The sequence below is a fragment of the Pelecanus crispus genome, chromosome 2, assembly GCF_030463565.1.
Source record: "Pelecanus crispus isolate bPelCri1 chromosome 2, bPelCri1.pri, whole genome shotgun sequence".
Taxonomy (NCBI): Eukaryota; Metazoa; Chordata; class Aves; order Pelecaniformes; family Pelecanidae; genus Pelecanus; species Pelecanus crispus.
In genome coordinates, this window is record NC_134644.1 from 121,662,961 (window position 1) to 121,680,746 (window position 17,786).

The following is a 17,786-nucleotide window of genomic DNA, read 5'->3' on the forward strand; positions in this document are numbered from 1 at the left end:
GGAAGGTCGGGGTGGGCAACCACCTGAAGAAGCAGCAGGGGAAGGGTTATGAGCACAACAGCTGCTGATGGTCACTGGATTAGCAGCCCATGAAGATCCCAGCTGATCTGTGTGCGGCTTCGTAGGACACCCAGACTGGGAGATACAGAGGTGGGACAGGCTGGAGTAACTAATGACTCTCAACTCCTAGATGGTACAAAAGAGGCATACACAAAACCAGGTCATTGTCACCAACCTAAGAAGAAACCAGGAAATGTGGGGAGGACGTCGTAGGTGGCATCCCTTGTCCTACCTGCCAGGGAGTCCCAACCAGACCACCTGGGTACTCGCATCTGAATGCCTGAATGCATCAATTTGGGTACACACCCCTCGTGGTGCTTGTCAGCATCAGCATATGGGCACAAGAGTGTGAGTATGCACGAAAATTTTTCAGTTTTTCAAATAAAATAATTTTCCCTTCTATATGGCCTTGCTTTGATCTTTGCTAGTTCGTTGCTAGTGTTACAACGTTATTTCCTACAGATGTATGGGAAATTCTGGCTTTCAAACAGCTTTGTGTGTTGTTATGAATCAGCGATCACTCTGCCGCCTGCTTGCAGTGAGCACGGGCAGGTTCCAGTACAATTTGCCTCTAATACAGATACAAAGAGGAGTTACACATCCAAACCCATCATATGTTTGTTTAACTGTATTGGATTTGCACAGCTTTCCTTTCTGCCAATAAAATACAAAAAAAGGTAATCTTCTCAACATGCAGTGAAATCCTGGCTCCACTGAAACCAGTGGCAGATATCCCATTGACTTCAGAAGGGCCAAGATTTCAGTGACGGCTTCTGGTCTTCCAAGATGTTGAATGTGAAAGTTTAAAGCAAAGGATGTCTGCAAAGATGCCGCCTTACCAGCCTCTCCAGAGCTAGCACCATCAGAAGGAGAAAAAGTAGTAAAACTGCTGTAAAAAGAGCATCTTCAAAGAGCAGCTGAAGTTCAAGCAGATATTTAATAGCTTTTAAAGAACTAAACAATACCCACTCCTATAAGAGATGAAAAGTAAATAGAATATTTTCCACTGATTTTAATGGCAGCTCAGTCAGCCTCTCAAGAAACAAGCAGGAATATCTACATCTACGTCTGCGTATGTCCTTGAAATGTATTAATTTCCTTCATACATAGGTTTTAATAAACTGCCATCCTGTCTTAGAACAGTACCTAAAATTCTGGCTGACTTTTCCATTAAAATATTTGCCAAGGCAATAATGCTCTTTTCATCAAAATTGCAACATTTTAAAATATGTTGATACAAATGAACTCCACACCCAAAGGCTTTCAGCACAAATGTTGACTATTTCAAGAAAATAAAATTCATCATACATTATGAAACTTCATTTCAGCATTCGGAAATTATGTTCCTATTTGTCTTGTGTTCATTTTAAAATAATTTCTATAACTTATGGCACATTATACACTACTGCAGTTGGCATATGACAACATAGCATAATGTAATAGAAACTAACATCATAGCTGAAATATTTTATTCCTTTACTGGGTGGTACTATCTTTTAAAATCATTACTGTGTGCTGCTTTCTGTCACTTAATGAAACTTCTTTCCTTGACCACAGCGTCTCCTGTTTTTTGGAAACAACTGGTATGTCACTCCTTGTTGCATTAAGAGGTTAAAGTAATTTGGCAGATGCCCAATTCGTCGTTGTAAGTCTGGTCGCATTCAGTGTACTGAACTATCATGATTACGAATGCACAAATAACGTGAGGCACCTTCTATCTAGTTGCATTCCATGAACTACCATGGCCACACTTAAAGTGTCTGGTCATGTTCAATGAGAACTATCACGGCTAGATTAATGAACAGTGTAGTTTATTAAAGCAACAGATACACAGGTTCTTTTGGATTACCGGTGATAAATTCACTGTCTGCAAAGCACGTGCAAATACCAAAAGTATAAGTAACACAGCCTGGCTACGGATGCATTAAAAGATATAAAGCAACTCTACATAGAGGTTTCTAAGTTTCCCAGAGAGGCACTTGGTATAACCAAGTGTTCGAGTCTTACCCAAAGGTGTCCTGATGGGGGGGAAGAGAGGCTCAGCCCGTCAACTGATCCCAGAAGTTAGAGTGATACACGATGGTATCTTCCCTAACATTCTCTCTCTCTTAAGTAATTTTATAGTATTTTTTACTTTTCAAGTGGAGCTTGAGTGACTCTAGTCATACATACCTTGGTATAAAGATTTTTTGCTTCGTTTTTAAAGGTATAGACTAGGAAAATTCAAAGTGCAAGCTCAGTGAGGGGTGGCCGCACTTTAGAGGCGGGTAGCTTTTGGGATGGAGGTGTGTTTTGGTATTATGATGATATTATAATGAGCAAACTTCACCAAAAGGACAGCATTTTGTCAAAATCATGACAAACTGTTGGCCCAGGGTAACAAATATGCAGCTTATTGGTTCCATGGTATCTTTGAGTTCCCATATCATCACAGAGCTTGGCCGTGGTGTCTCCACACCGATCCACCCTCTGGACAGTTCCTCTTAGAGCCAGTGCACCAAGTTCCCCTGGTGTTGCCGACATCTAAGGTTGCAGGCCTAGGGAACTTTCCATGGAATGGATTCCTTGCATGCCAGCTGCACTCCACCCTGGAAACTTCTTCAATGCTGTACCTTTCCTAAAAATGTGAATATAAGTTTAATTTCTAAGTCACCTCCAGCAATTATTCCACACTCCTGTCGAAGTATTTCCTGTTTGTATTGGAACTGAACAGTCTGATAAATTGTTTCAACACAACAGAAACAGGGGACAGTTACATCAAGAAGATAAAATGGTTTAATGAGTAGTAACCAGAAGCCAAACTTAATAATTTTTTTTAAATAATAGAATAAAATATAGTCCCACTGAAGTCATAAACTGATTTCAAAATACTAAAACCAGCATAAAGTAATATCAATATAAAAATGTAAAAACATAAAATAAGAAATACAGCAAACATGTAAAAACATACATTAAGAAATACAGCAAACACTTAAAAATTTTAAACCAAAATGTCAAACTCCAAAATAAAATTTACAATTTTCCAAATAGATAGTCTTTTCTGAACTTCTGTACCATGGAGTGTAGGGAAAATAGACTCAAATGTCATTTCTCTTTTGATTCAGAATAAAAACAAATTTTCAATGGCAAAATTTCCTGAACACATAAATCCCATGTTTTGATCAGGTATTTACACAAACAAGTTAGAAGAAAATTCCTCTTTCAAAAAAGCACCACGTGGCTATAAAACAGCATGAGTCCGAGCAAGCATTTAATCAAAACTGTTTAAATTCAGAATGGTTTTAATAAACCATGAAGGAATCCAGTCATTGTTCCAATATCAATTCATATATCATCACCATGTACAGTGTAAGATTTCTTAATAGCCAAAAATGCTGCCCATCAGCATAATCAGGAAGCACAAGTCAAAGTAAAGCCATGTAATTATATATAAACCATTTCAGTTCACTCTTGCCAAGAAAAACATTAACAAAAATATTGGCTGCATGACCAGTTAATTCCTGCAGAAGGCTTAGTGCATCGGACCATGAACAAGGCTCTTCACCTGCGATCCCCAAGCCCCCCAGCCCCACGCTGGCTGCGCATCTGTCCAGGCTTGGGTGTAAATGAGATCAGACATCAATTTCTGACAGTTTATAGGACAGCTAAAGATGTTCAGTTACCAGAAGACCCATGATCACAGACTATCAACAACAGCAGGAGGAGAGAGTAGCTCTGAAGTCATTCAGCTGATCCAGTAACACCAGGGTCTACAACCGAGTGAATATGCCTGAATATGTCAGTCATAAGGGTGTTTTGCATGACCAGCATGAAGTTGCCATAAAACTAGCAAGAACAGAGGCTTTAATGTACAATTTAAAATGTCACAAAATGATCCACTCAATAGGGTTCACCTGGACACATACAGGTTATGAACTTCCAGCTTTCACATTCATTTTTTTGCAGTTATTAGTTGCAGTCTTGTTTTCACAGGACTTTTCAGATTTAGAGTCACCTTTTGGTAAGAGCAACCCATTATGAGAGCTGCCACCACCCTGAAAAAAGCTTCCAGTGGTATAAAATGCTGCAGCCTACTTGGTTAGCAGAGCAGATCATATCCCAGTGCTGCATTCTTCACATTTCGACCACACCATATAAGAAATCCATTTCAAGATTTCTTGTCTGGTGATCAGATGCCCACATAGCTATGCCAGTGGATGAATTAATCTCCTGCATTACCACCTCCTACAGCAGTTGTCTTTCTGGGGCAACTACCAAAGTCAGCAAAGAAGCTCCAAAGTGCAGAAAGTGGAGAGCTCACAGGAGCAGTCTGCTTCTGGCTGGATGATCATGGCCATGCCATGTAACACAGGACTATGTATTGTGCCTGGTATCACTGCAGAGACGATTTTCGTATTTCATGGATTTAAAGTTGTATTGGGACTGGAGTCCATTCTGAGAAGACATGAACAGAGTTACAGACTCCATATTTTTCCAAATAACTTATGCAAAACTCATGTTCGTGATTTAGCTTAGCACCAACAGTTCCTCACAGGCACCTAGTATGCACAGCGAATGCATTACAATCAGTGGAAACTGGGCTGTTACTGACTTCAGTAGGACCAAGATGATATTAATGCTCTGCCATCTTTCTAAATGCATAACTCTCCTCACCCATATGAATACCTCAAACACTATAACAAGATAATTTATTTTGAATAAATAGAAAAGAGGGGCTTGTAACTGTAATTATTTCCTTTTTTTAAAGCTTGGAGCTAAGATGTTAAGGAAGTGGGTACATGGGCAATGCCAGATAAACACCCAACTGTACAGCTAAAAAGGCTGGCATTAGGGTCCCATTGTTACTTGGGACATTTGTCAACACGGGTAAGTACCGTTCCCTGGATGCTTATACATGTTTAGAGCCTGTCCGTCCACCAATTCATCACAGTTGTTCACTTCTTCTGGAAGATGTCAAACACTTTTTCTGAAATTGGAGGTTGCACTTCCAGAATGTCCCTTCCTTTCATTCACCCCAAGGCTGCGAAAAGGCCCAAGGCATCACGAAGAGTTACCAGAAAGCATTATTAGTCAGAAGGAGCTCACTCCCTGCAGGAGGGGAAATGAGAGGTGGCTGCGGTTACGGCCAAGGCTCTGCTAGCTGACTCTATTTGCTGGCAGCAGCTCAGTTCCTCTCAGGCAAGGTAATGCTTGTTCCTGTAGCCAGCAAATACAGCCAGTTCTCACCCTCATCCCGGGAGGCACCGAGCTGCTGCTGAATCAGGGTTACGCAAAGACAAATGAGCCCAACGGGAAGGGGCAGGGAAGCGGAGGCAGCTCACACTCATAAAATGAGAAACACAGAGTTAGAAGAATTACAGAAACAAGAAAATCCATCTGCACTTTGGAAGGTCCTTCTATCAACAGAGCCTGGGAAGTCCTTTCCCCCCAGTAATTCCTCTTCTGTATCATCCAAACCTCAAATTCCTCTCTGGAAATGAATGTGGATGGGGATATATTTCCTTGTGGTTACTGCTGAATGACTCAAAACTTTTCCCTCCCTTTTCCTGTGAGACCAAGGGGCTACATCAACCACCAGCAAAATTTTGCATTCTGTGTTTTAGTTCTGTGAAAGCAGTACATCTGGGCCAATAGGACATGAAAATGGCTTACAAGTTTCAGCTTTCTTTAACTGCAAACACAAATACCATCAATATGTAAAATAAAATACTGTAACATAAAGTTAAGCTCTTTGGCTGGGTTGAGGGAGGCTTGCAGAGGTAAACAGAAAGTGTACGGCTCCATAGCAGATTCACTCAGATGTCCTGCCTTTACTGCAACATATACTATTCCTTCTATGAGCTGGGCCAAAGCAAACTGCCTCAAAGCATCCTTGCTCTATTGCCACAAAGACCCCACACCTAGTGTATGACCTGGGCATATGTCCAGCAGGTTCTTCTTAGGACTTGTCTGGTAAGGTCAAGGGAGAGAAGACCACTGTCAGGAGCACCTTGTAGTCTCCAGGCTGGACCCACTGCTGAATGTAGCAGTGCCAGCAGATGCAAGGCTGAGCAATGACTTCTTTGCCTTGGTCTTCACCAGCAAGGTCTCTCAGACCTTTCTGCCTGGCAGCAATGGTCAGGGAGAAGGGAAACTCAAAAAAAGGACAAAGAATTGAGTCAGTGGTTTATTGGGAAACCTTGATTTATACAGGTCCATGGAACTACATAGGGTTTGTCCAAGGGTTCCAAAAGAGCTGGTTTATGTCATGGTAGTATGTCATTGCAAGTCATCTTTATCATCCCTGAAAGGTCGTGGAGATTGGGAGAGGTTGTCAGTGACTGGAGAAAGACAACTGTTGCACCCATCTTCAAAAAGAAGGATAATCTGGGAAAATACAGGCCAGTAAGTCTCATTTTGGCTTCCTGGAAAATCCTTGAGCAAGTCTCATTGGCTTCTGGGCAGATGAAGCAGAAGGTGGTGACTGGGAACCAAGGGTAAATTATGCCTGACCAACCTCAGTGCCTTCTGATGAAATGACTGGACCTGAGGATGAAGGGGCAGCAGCAGATGTCACTTACCTCAATTTCAGGAATGCTTTCGATGCAGTCTCCCACAGTATATTTGTATTTAAGATGGGTTGTTATGGTCAGGATGGGTGGACTATTAGATGGATGAAGACCTGTCTGGATCATCAGGCTCAAAGGGTAGTGGTTGGTGGTGTGTCCCCCCACCTTGTCTGGAGACTAGTTACAAGTGAGATCTGCCCTATTTTATACCTTTATTACTGACCTGAAGGAGGTGACGGGGTGCACTTTCAATAAGTCTGCAGATGAAACCTAACTGGGGAGTTTATTCACTGTGCTTGGGAGCAGTGCTGGGACCTAGGCAGGCTGGAGGAATGGGCCAACAGAAGCATTTTGAAATTCAAGAACAAGTACAGTTTTCTGCTCCTGGGATGGACTAACCTACTGCAATGGGACAGGCTGGGGACCGGGTGCCTGGGGAGCAGCTGTGCAGGAAGGGCCCCAGGGGCTGTGGAGTACAGTGAGATGAACAGGAGCCAGCAGCGCACCCCGGCAGCTTGGCAGGTGAATGCAGCTTCCTACGGGGAGGTTACGGAGGCGGTGGATCTGGGCTCTTCGGTTCATGGCGGGAGGACAAGAGACAACAGGCACGAGTTGAAACAAGAGAGTTTCAGATAGGATACAAGAAGAAACTTTGTCAGCTTGAGTACATCCAGGCAGGGGCACAGGTTGCCCAGGGAGGCCGTGCATTCTCCGTTTCTGGAGGTTTTCAAGACCTAACTGGGCAAAGCACTGAGCAACCTGGTCTGCTCTCACAGCTGACCCTGTTTGGAACAGGAGGCTGGACCAGAGACCTCCTGAGGTTCCCTCCAACATAAATGACTCTGTGTTATAATTTTGCCATCCAAGTGATTTTTGTTCTCTGATACTTCTGCCTATATTTAGATGTTTGTTTCTTTGCAAGTACTTTGACAACATCCATTTAATAAATAGAAAAATGAAACTTTATTACACAGGCAAGTATCTCCAGGGGAAAAAAAGAACACTATGAGCAGACCAGCTGCCTGTTACCAATTTTAAAGTATACTTTCTAAAGTCTAATGCAATGCAAAACTAGTAACCCTCCTAAACTCGGAAAATTAAATAGCAGCAGCAGAACCAGCCCCTTCCATACTTAAACCTATAAACAGCCCCCAGGAACAGTGGTCAGGTGGTGTCTCCAGTGCCTTGTCTTGTTTTCCTTCCCCTGGGAAGTGTTTCTTGCTTGCATTGCATACAGCACGTGGGCTGAACACGGTGTCTACTGCGGCTCCGTGCTTCACACTCCTCCCTGCTCTTGCAGTTCAAGAAACCCCAGAGATCTCCAGATCGTAAGGGAAAAGTTTGAATGAACAGGTGTTCACATACTTGTTCTGCAGCTCATGCTGATTTTGACAGGTTTTGACCAAAAATTGCTCTGTCAACAAGCGTACCTGGTCTCTTTCTGTGAGGAAAACAGTATTACAAATGACAGCATGAAAATTGTTATTTTATAAACGTGTAGCAGAATCCTTCCTCTCCATCCCAACTGTCCCTGCAGTAACAACAGAGCCAGTGAGTAATGCAGAGCTTTGCTCTTGGTCTCTGTGCTTTTGCCTCTCTGGGAGGCAGATAGCTGGCGGCTTCACTGCGCTGTTAGCAGCAGCAGTTGTGTTGTTGCCAGAGCATCATGAGGGAGTTGTTTCAATCCCAATACTCCACTGTAGCACCTGCATTGAAATGGGTTAGTAACAGTGCTTGTTTGCTGAACTTTAAACTGAAATGCCTGGAATATCCTTTACACAAGACTCTGCAAGCCAGCTGCACGCTGAGCAGTCCTCTTCCAAGTAGAGAAAAGGATGGTCTATATTCTGTCTGGGGAGGTCTGAGTGGCTAATGCTGAGCTTGGAAGCACGAGCTGAAAGCTGTAACTCATTGCTTAGGTAGGCTTGTGGTTAATTTTACGTAGATCTCAGAAAGATATGGCTGCACATATCTCATTTCTCATAAATTTATCAAGTAGAGAAAACTGACTTTTCTATTGGGGAAGAAAGTTTCATAAGGCTTTTAGAAGATCTGACAGCCTGGAGTGACAAAAAAAAGGGTCAAAATCAGCCTGTTCCCTTGTGTCCTCTCCATAGATATCTCCAAACACATTTTGGGTTATATCTGCCCTTTACAGGGTTGCATGATAGATGGAAGATTAAAATCACTGGCCACCATGGTCATTCTTTCTTCATTCCTCAACTGGTTTTGGCCTTTCACTAAAGTTACCCAATACTTTCCATTATAAGGACCTTATAGCTTTGCCAAAGTTCAGTCATTCTAGCTGTAATTTCTCCTGCTGGCTGGATGCCTCTGGCTGATTTTGTTTGGACTTCTTTTGATAATTTTTTTGGAAAATTTTCAGTCATTTCCAAGAAAAAACCTAGGGGAGAAATGTATATATTGTTGTCTATGTCAAAAACTTGTAGAAGTTTTCTTTTAAAAACTCTCATTTCCCAGGCATTGGAGCACAGTCCTGAAATCTGGTGGGTAGATGATCTTTGCGCCTGGAATGGCTTTCTCTCTTTCCCAGTGGAAATCTGCACAGCATAGAACCAAGATGCCAACCACAGATTTGTATAGCGAAGAAAACTTTTAAGTCTTTTAAGAGTTCTGCCTCACTTGTTGTAAAGGTCAGAGAAGAGGCAGGGGAAAAAAGAAATTCTTAGTTTCAAAGCTGGTGGCTTCTGTGCTAGAGAACAAGATTCTGACTCTGCCAGGCAGTGCCTATGTGATGTGAGCCACCACGTTGGGTCTGGGTGGGGTGGAGTTCATTTTCTTCACAGCAGCCTCTGGTTTAGATTTGTGACCAAAACAGTACTGATAGCACACTGATGTTTTTGCTATTGCTTAGCACTGCTTGCACAGCATCAAGGCCTTCTCTTTCTCTAACTCTGCTGCCCAGGCAAGTAGTCTGGGAGTAGGCTAGAGGTTGGGAGGGGACAGCTGATCCAAACTGACCAGAGAGATGTTCCACACCGTATACATCATGCTCAGCAATAAAACAGTGACTTTTATTTTCCAAAGTAGCTGCGGCTTGGCAACTGGCTGGGCATCGGTCTGCTGGTGGGAGGTGATGAGTGATTGCCTTTGCATCAGTCGGGATTTTCTTTTTCTTTTTTTTTTTCCCTTGTTCACTTATTAAACAGCCTTCATCTCGACCCACAGATTTTTCTCACTTTTGGTCTTCCAATTGTCTTCCCCGTCCATCTGGGGGAAAGTGAGCGAGCAACTGGGTGGGGGCTGACCTGCCACTGGCTGGCCTCAACCCACCCCAACAACTCACCAACATCCAGCTCATCCTAGTTTATCAATACCCATGTTTTTCTCAACAGTCCTGATAGGAACCCTATGGTATTGTTTGCAGAAGGGCTGAGTACTCACCCCTGCCATGGAAGTCAATGGGATCTAGCCTTCAAGAGTGTAAAATAATGTGCATGACTGTAGCTGGATCGCCAGGTTTGTGCTATCAGCAGCGCACCTAATGTCCTGATCTCTCAGTCATCCACACACGGGATTTGGCTCAGAGTATGCCAGGGCTGCTCTTTGCAGGTTTCGTACATGTGGAAAGCAGAGAGAGAGGAAGGGCAGAGGCAGCATTGTGTGTAGCTCAGTCTTGTGGGGCTGTGACTAGGACTTTTAGCCAGGCTTGCAAAGTGGAAAGTGGAAGGTGCCCTTGGGTGTATAGTGTAAACATTAACTGTAACACTGGGAACCCTGAAAAATCATAGCACTTCAAGTGATTCACTTCTTATGAGAGGATAACTTTTAACTTTAATCTTACTGTGGCTCAGTCCTATAAAATGGGGGTAATAATACTCCTTATCGCTTGCAAAGTTTAATTAACATTTGTGAAATATATAAACGCTACCCTGATGACAGGCATTGAGGAAATCAATAATTTTATCTTCAGAGCAGAGCATGAATGTTGCAGTGAATGGGACCTGGAGGAACAATGAAGAGAAGATAAAATATTGAATGGGTGGTCACTAAATGAGTTCAGTCCCTTCTCTGTAGCAAATAAATGGAGTTACTGGAGAAAAATTAATACACCATTATAAACTAATATCGATATCAATACTTTTTATCAGTAGGAATAAATATGTCTTGTCAATAATTCCAAACATATGCAGGTAAGTTAAGGTCCCATGGGAAATCTTTCTCCTGGCATTTCCTGCCTTGTGAGTGCTCAATTTCACCACCTCAGTGATGTTCTTTGACAACAATTATTTGTGTGTGGTATTTATGAAATCTGACAAAATGAAAAAGACATGGGACCTCTCCAAAGCTTTCATTAATATTTTCAGTGAATAACTAATGCCCTGTAATCTACCTGAAAGAAGACAGAAATACTGCATCAGAAGCAACTGTTGATAATACGATCTCAGAAGCAATATACAAGGGACTATTTATCACTACCTATCTTTTGGTTCATTTGTTCCTTTTGAAGTCTGTTTACTCGAAGAAACAAGACCAATGTAAACTTGGTAAATAGGACTAAAAATGCTTATTAGAGTGGCTATCTTTTATTGTCATTATGCCCCAACTAGCAAAACTTCAAAGGTTCAATGTTCTCCATAAACAGTAATTTACATAAATTACAGATGTGTTCTATATAGTGAGCAAAATACTTCACAATTGCAGTCATGATGTTCCCTGATTTTCAAAGTTTTTTTCTGTACTTTTTGGGCCAAATTCAGAGCTGAAGAGTTGTAATTTAATATTCCTCTGGACCTACTTACACCCACTTGTTGAAGCGTCAGGGAGTCCTGGTGGGTGTAACTCACAGGCTGAAGAGCCAAAATACATTGCAATAATGTTAACTGAATGTAGGGAGAAGTCACTGTCTTTTTATTTGCTTTTCTTGCTGTGCTCCTCTCCTGTGGCCAAGCAGTATACAAGCCATACTCAGCCTCTGTTTGACTCTTAGGTCTGCACTGAAAGGCAAGAGGTCAGGAAGACCACATATGATGCATTTGGACTTGCCATGTGGATCTATATCGCCATAACCAGCAAATTTGGGGAGCAGACGCACCTGAACCAAACCGTGTTGGTGTCTGTAAGTAGATTACACCGGCTTCCACTCCCTCCAGTGCTGGATGGCCTTACGGAGACACCTCTGTGCATCACCTTACCTCTGGGAGCAGCTGCACAGCCAGGCAGGAGCGTGCAGAACATGCCCAGCTGTCCCCGAACCCCAGATGAAATGTGTGGCATGTAACAACAGCTGGAGGACGCTCCTCTGGGTTGACAGAGCCCAACTCTGCGTTCCTGCTTGCCACCTCCCACTGAAGATAACTGGAAATGGAACATCACTGGCATTTGGACAGTCTCAAAACATGACAAGATCTTTACCTCCCCCCATCAACATGAACCAAACCCTGGCCAGCATTGTTTTGATACACTCCAGCCAAAGAGCTGAACCGGTTAGACCTCAGGACATCAGAAATTGTTTCTGAGGAAATCAGAAGTATTTTACTCTATGTGTTGAAAGAAACAAACAAAATGAACAAACAAAATGTTATTACTGATGTATAAAAATCTACTTCTGTGAGTATCCTAATAAAATCAGGCACTAATTATTTGGTCTTGGTTTCGTTGTCTTCAACATTTAAGCACTCTAGCAGTAATGGAATTGCTTTTCATTATATGAAATTTGGTGCACAAAAGTTGAATATTTTACTGGTTTAAATATTCAGCAGACACAACAGCTACAGTTGTTTTCAGTAATTTTGACAAAATATTGTGCAAGGAAATTGGTCTATAAATTGCCAGAATAAAATATCCCAGACTTTCTGAACCAGAAATCATTGCTCTTCATTCAAAATATGAATAAAGCCCATAATGATGTGTTTCATCAAATATCAAAAATATAACGGTGGTCCCTAAATATCATCTGCAGGTAATCGTAATAGCTGTATTTTTAATTGCATTCCAGCATTTTGCTTTTCTTTAAACTTAGGACTATTCTAGAGCTGTCTCATGTTATCCTTCCAAGAAATCCAGGTTCTCAAAGAAAAAAGGTCACAGCAATTGAAAGACAAGAGAACTGGCACGTGGGCCTTTGCATGATCAACATCCAAACCATAGCTAGAACAAGTCTGTATCTCTGAGTAACTCTGGCATCCTGAAAAGACAGCCAGCCATTTTGCTGCCTTCAGAATCTCCTTCAGTTTCCCAGTTAATCAAAAAATAGGAAAGGAAAAACAAAAACCAACCTCACTTGTCAGATACAAGTCTAGATAACTAAATACTTTCAAATTATGATGCTAATTACCCAGATTAAGAAAAGGCTCATCTGTGGATTTAGCAAAATTATTAGTAAATAACTTCTCCATTTGTTCAGGATCATTTCCAAACTCATTACCCAGATCCAAGGATAATGTCTTCACTCTGGGCACAGATCCAAAATGGTCATTAACAACAATATGAAATTGTTGTGGAAAAAAAGATTTATCATTAAAATATGTTAGAATACTCAACACTTATGTTTCAAATGCACATTTTGTATTGAACCCAAATGGTACTTACTTCAGACAAATGATCTCCCACATATGGTTCCTGTGTCACATGCAGGTCTCCTCAGTGATGCATGCAATTCTTTTTCAGATTTGTTTTATTTAATTATTGCCCTTTGTATTGCATCTGGGCTCAGGCAATGAGAAGGTTGCCAATCAAAAGAGAGTGCCACACATACCTATCTCCATGTGCATGGACCATGGCTTCCTCCAGCATCGCTCTAAGACTCACCAAATTGCCAAATAGCTTGTGGTTGGAGAAGAGAGGGGTGATGCTGACAAAAGTTTGTAGGTTAGGCTGTGGGAAAGAGCCAGGTGAGGGTAATGGTCCATTGTGGAGTCAAAGTGAACAGGAATGTGCACATTACCTCTGGTTTTAGATCACTTCAGCAAAGTCCGCACAATTTATTTTAAAGTGCATACAGGGAGATTAAATTTGCATCTTTTGGATTACTGCCGAATTTGAACATGTTTTGCAGAGTAAAGTGAGTGTGAGCCATTAAAAATGAACTTGTTGATATTCAAGAGAAGACTGTAGCAAGGAAAAAATGAACAACACACACGTGGCTGGTAAGTGCTGAAAGTCACACTAGGGTGCTGCAACTGCAAAGCACTGACTTGGGTACCTTATTTCAGCATTTGATGAATAAATTGTAATAGTTCCATATAAACAAGCCACAAAACAAACAATACATATTAAGCCAACATGTAAACATTTCTAAACAAGGATGATTTGTTTAGATCCTCTAGACCTTCTCTGAGCCTGAATCTGGCTGCAATGTGGGATCACTTTGTGACAGGCAGCCTGTTGCGGTAGTAAGCTGTTGTTATATTATTATTATTGGATGAAAAAACAGGCTTCATAATTTATGCCCTGAACTAGAGTAACAAAAAAGTCTGTAAAATGAAGTATTTCTGTGAAATTAGATTTCCCTGGAACATAGTCTGAAGTTTCCTAAAAATAAAAGAATATGAAAATACGCTTGAAATTTTTCTGAGAAGATCAGTGGTTTTAACCAGAGAGGCAGTGTAATTGTGTTTGGCAAATTTCACCATAGCTTTAAATGAAACTTGAAAAATGTAAAAAAAAAGTGTATAAAAAGTTCAAGCTTGTGAAGGCCCAGGACTGGGCAATGCTAGTTACATATTGCACCCTGTATTGTGTATTGTATTGCACCCTAAATATATATGTATTCTGTGGTTTACCTAGCTAGTAGGAGTATCTCTTGATCCCCATGTAGTAAGAAATGGAGATAAAGCTTAAGACGGAGGTCCAACTTTGTGGGGAGCTCGCACCTAAGCAGAAAAAAGAGGGGGAGTCTGAAGGTAGCGCCTGATTTAGTTTGTTCAGGGTCAGCATCTGTCTGAAACCCAGGCACCAGAAGGATGCTGCAGAGAGGCTGCTTTTGTTAGCTGAAATCAAGTATGCTGGGGGATCTGCACAGTAGGTAGGGCCAGAATTTGGGAGAACTGAGCTCAATTTCTTTTCAGGCCACAGGTTGTGTCTCTGGGTGATTCCCAGTGTCCTTGTGCCTGAGTATCTTTGTGGGCAGAGCTCACAGGGCATAGGAAGAGAAAGGGAAAGATGCCTAAACCACAGGACAACCACACCGTCTAGCTCTGAGCAACCCCAGTAAAGTGATGCAGTTTCACCCAGAACAAGGAATGGTTCAAACCTTGGGACCTGTGACACCACTGCCAACAAAGTGTTCACCAAGCCACTTTCCGTCATTTATCAGCAGTCCTGGCTAACCGGGGAGGTCCCAGTTGACTGGAAGTTAGCAAATGTGATGTCCATCTACAAAAAGGGCCGGAAGGAGGATCCAGGGAACTATAGGCCTGTCAGTCTGACCTCGGTGCTGGGGAAGGTTATGGAGCAGATCATCTTGCATGCCATCACGTGGCACGTACAGGACAACCAGATGATCAGGCCCAGTCAGCATGGGTTTATGAAAGGCAGATCCTGCTTGACTAGCTTGATCTCCTTCTATGACAAGGTGACCCGCTTAGTGGATGAGGGAAAGGCTGTGGATGTTGTCTACCTGGACTTTAGTAAAGCCTTTAACACCATTTCCCACAGTGTTCTCCCCGAGAAACTGGCTGCTCATGGCTTGGGTGGGTGTACTCTTCACTGGGTAATAAACTGGCTGGATGGCTGGGCCCAAAGAGTTGTGGTGAATGGAGTTAAATCCAGTTGGCAGCCAGTCACAAGTGGTGTTCCCCAGGGCTCTGTTTTGGGGCCAGTTGTGTTTAGTATCTTTATCAATGATCTGGATGAGGGGATCAAGTGCACCCTCAGTAAGTTTGCAAACGACACCAAATTGGGCAGGAGTGTTGATGTGTTTGAGGGTAGGAAGGCCCTGCAGAGGGATCTGGACAGGCTGGATTGATGGGCCAAGGCCAACTGTATGAGATTCAACAAGGCTAAATGCTGGGTCCTGCACTTGGGTCACAACAACTCCATGCAATGCTACAGGCTTGGGGTAGAGTGGCTCTGAAAGCAGCCTGGCAGAAAAGGACCTGGGGGTATTGGTCGACAGCCGGCTGAACATGAGCCAGCAGTGTGCCCAGGTGGCCAAGGTGGCCAACAGCATCCTGGCTTGTATCAGGAATGGTGTGGCCAGCAGGAGCAGGGAAGTGATTGTCCCCCTATACTTGACACTGGTGAGGCTGCGCCTCGAATACCATGTTCAGTTTTGGGCCCCTCAATACAAGAAAGACATTGAGGTGCTGGAGCGTGTTCAGAGAAGGGCAACAAAGCTGGCGAAGAGCCTAGAGCACAGGCCTTATGAGGATTGGCTGAGGGAACTGGGGTTGTTTAGCCTGAAGAAAAGGAGGCTGAGGGGAGACCTTATCGCTCTCTACCTTTCACAACTACCTGAAAGGAGGTTGTAGCGAGGTGGGCATCAGTCTCTTCTCCCAAGTAACAAGTGATAGGACGAGAGGAAATGGCCTCAAGTTGTGCCAGAGGAGGTTTAGGTTGGATATCAGGAAAAAATTCTTCACCAAAAGGCTGTCAAGTATTGGACCAGGCTGCCCAGGGAAGTGGTGGAGTCCCCATCCCTGGAGGTATTTAAAAGACATGTAGATGTGGTGCTTAGGGACATGGTTTAGTGGTGGACTTGTCAGTGCCAGGTTAATGGTTGGACTTGATGATCTTAAAGGTCTTTCCCAACCTAAACAATTCTATGATTCTATGATTCTAAAATACTCCTGGCAGGTTGGCTCGAAGAAGTGCCACAGGTGCCGCTGCAGCACCATCCCCCCGTGCCTTCACCATAGCCTGACTCAGGGACACCAGCAGCATTTAGCCTGCACCCCGCAACCCACCTCCTGCAGGTAGGATGGGGTGTCGGAAGCCAGGTTAAACATAAGGCAGATCTCCTCTGGACGTAGTGGCTCAGACCATCATTTTCAGAGTGCTCATCAAACAAGAACTGGAAATTTGGGGACCTGTTCACACAGGCAACTGAAACAGAGACAATGGAGAAGAGACTGGAGAGCTAAATCCATTTACGGATGGAAAGGGACGTGTTCTCACTGATTTTTTAAACCAGTATTTCTAAACTATACCACTCAGTGGTTGGGGTGGGGTTTTTTTGGATCTAGAATTCTTCTGTTTCATCAAACTGGTTTTAATGAAGAGAGTATATGCTCCATAGTATAAATAATCCACAGATATTCAGCTCATTAAGTATGCTTGCTCAATTACCCTACCTCCATGAACCATCAACAATCTGCCTTCCCCTTCATTAATCCCAGGGTTGATAAGTGGTGGTGATAGTGTCTAACAGCTACACCTTCTTCTGGTGGACGGAGATGGGTCAGTGGGAAGTAAAAGGGAACACTTACTTCAGAAACTGAAACATAAAATACTTGAGTTTAGGGGAAATATTTGACACATGAAACAGTTCACAAGTTTCCTGAATTTCTTTACTAACACTAGACTTTTAAAGTAGTATTAGTAGAAGCTCATCAGCCATTTAAATATATATATAATATAAAATATAAATAAATATTGATAAGAAATCCATTGTGGAATAAAACTTAAACACTTAAAAGAGAATATAGAAACTTACTTCAGAAATACGAAGTGTCCCACTATGTCCACAAATCAAAAAATATTTTAAAGTCACAAGAGTGGAGGTAGATCTCAGGCCTAATGAATCAATCATAAACTCTATATGAATTCAAAATACTCATTATTTTTCTTTCAGTTAGTAAGGAACATGTTTTCCTCAGACACAGCAGTTCACTCATCAGCCTCTGCAATTTTTGGTTGCTATCCTTCAGTTCACTAAGGTTACTGTCTGAAGAACTAGAAAAGTGTTATCAGTTACTGTTTTTGAGGAATTTTCTAAATTTCTGCACAGTCCTGCTCCTTGCACATTCCCTGATGACATAGGTTTAAAGTTATGTTCTTCTTTCTTCTTTTTCTAAGCATTCCTTCAGCGCTGCATTTTCAAATGGAAGTACTTTTTCTCTGGAGAAATGAAGCTTCACTATTGGTTTCATCCAGTCTATGAGATTTAATGGAAAGATTTCTTCTTGGAAACATATTCATGGGCTTTGGATCAGAGCCTAGATAGTTTTTAGTTTGGGAAACTGAATGACATTGATTCTTCAAAACAAAAATTGT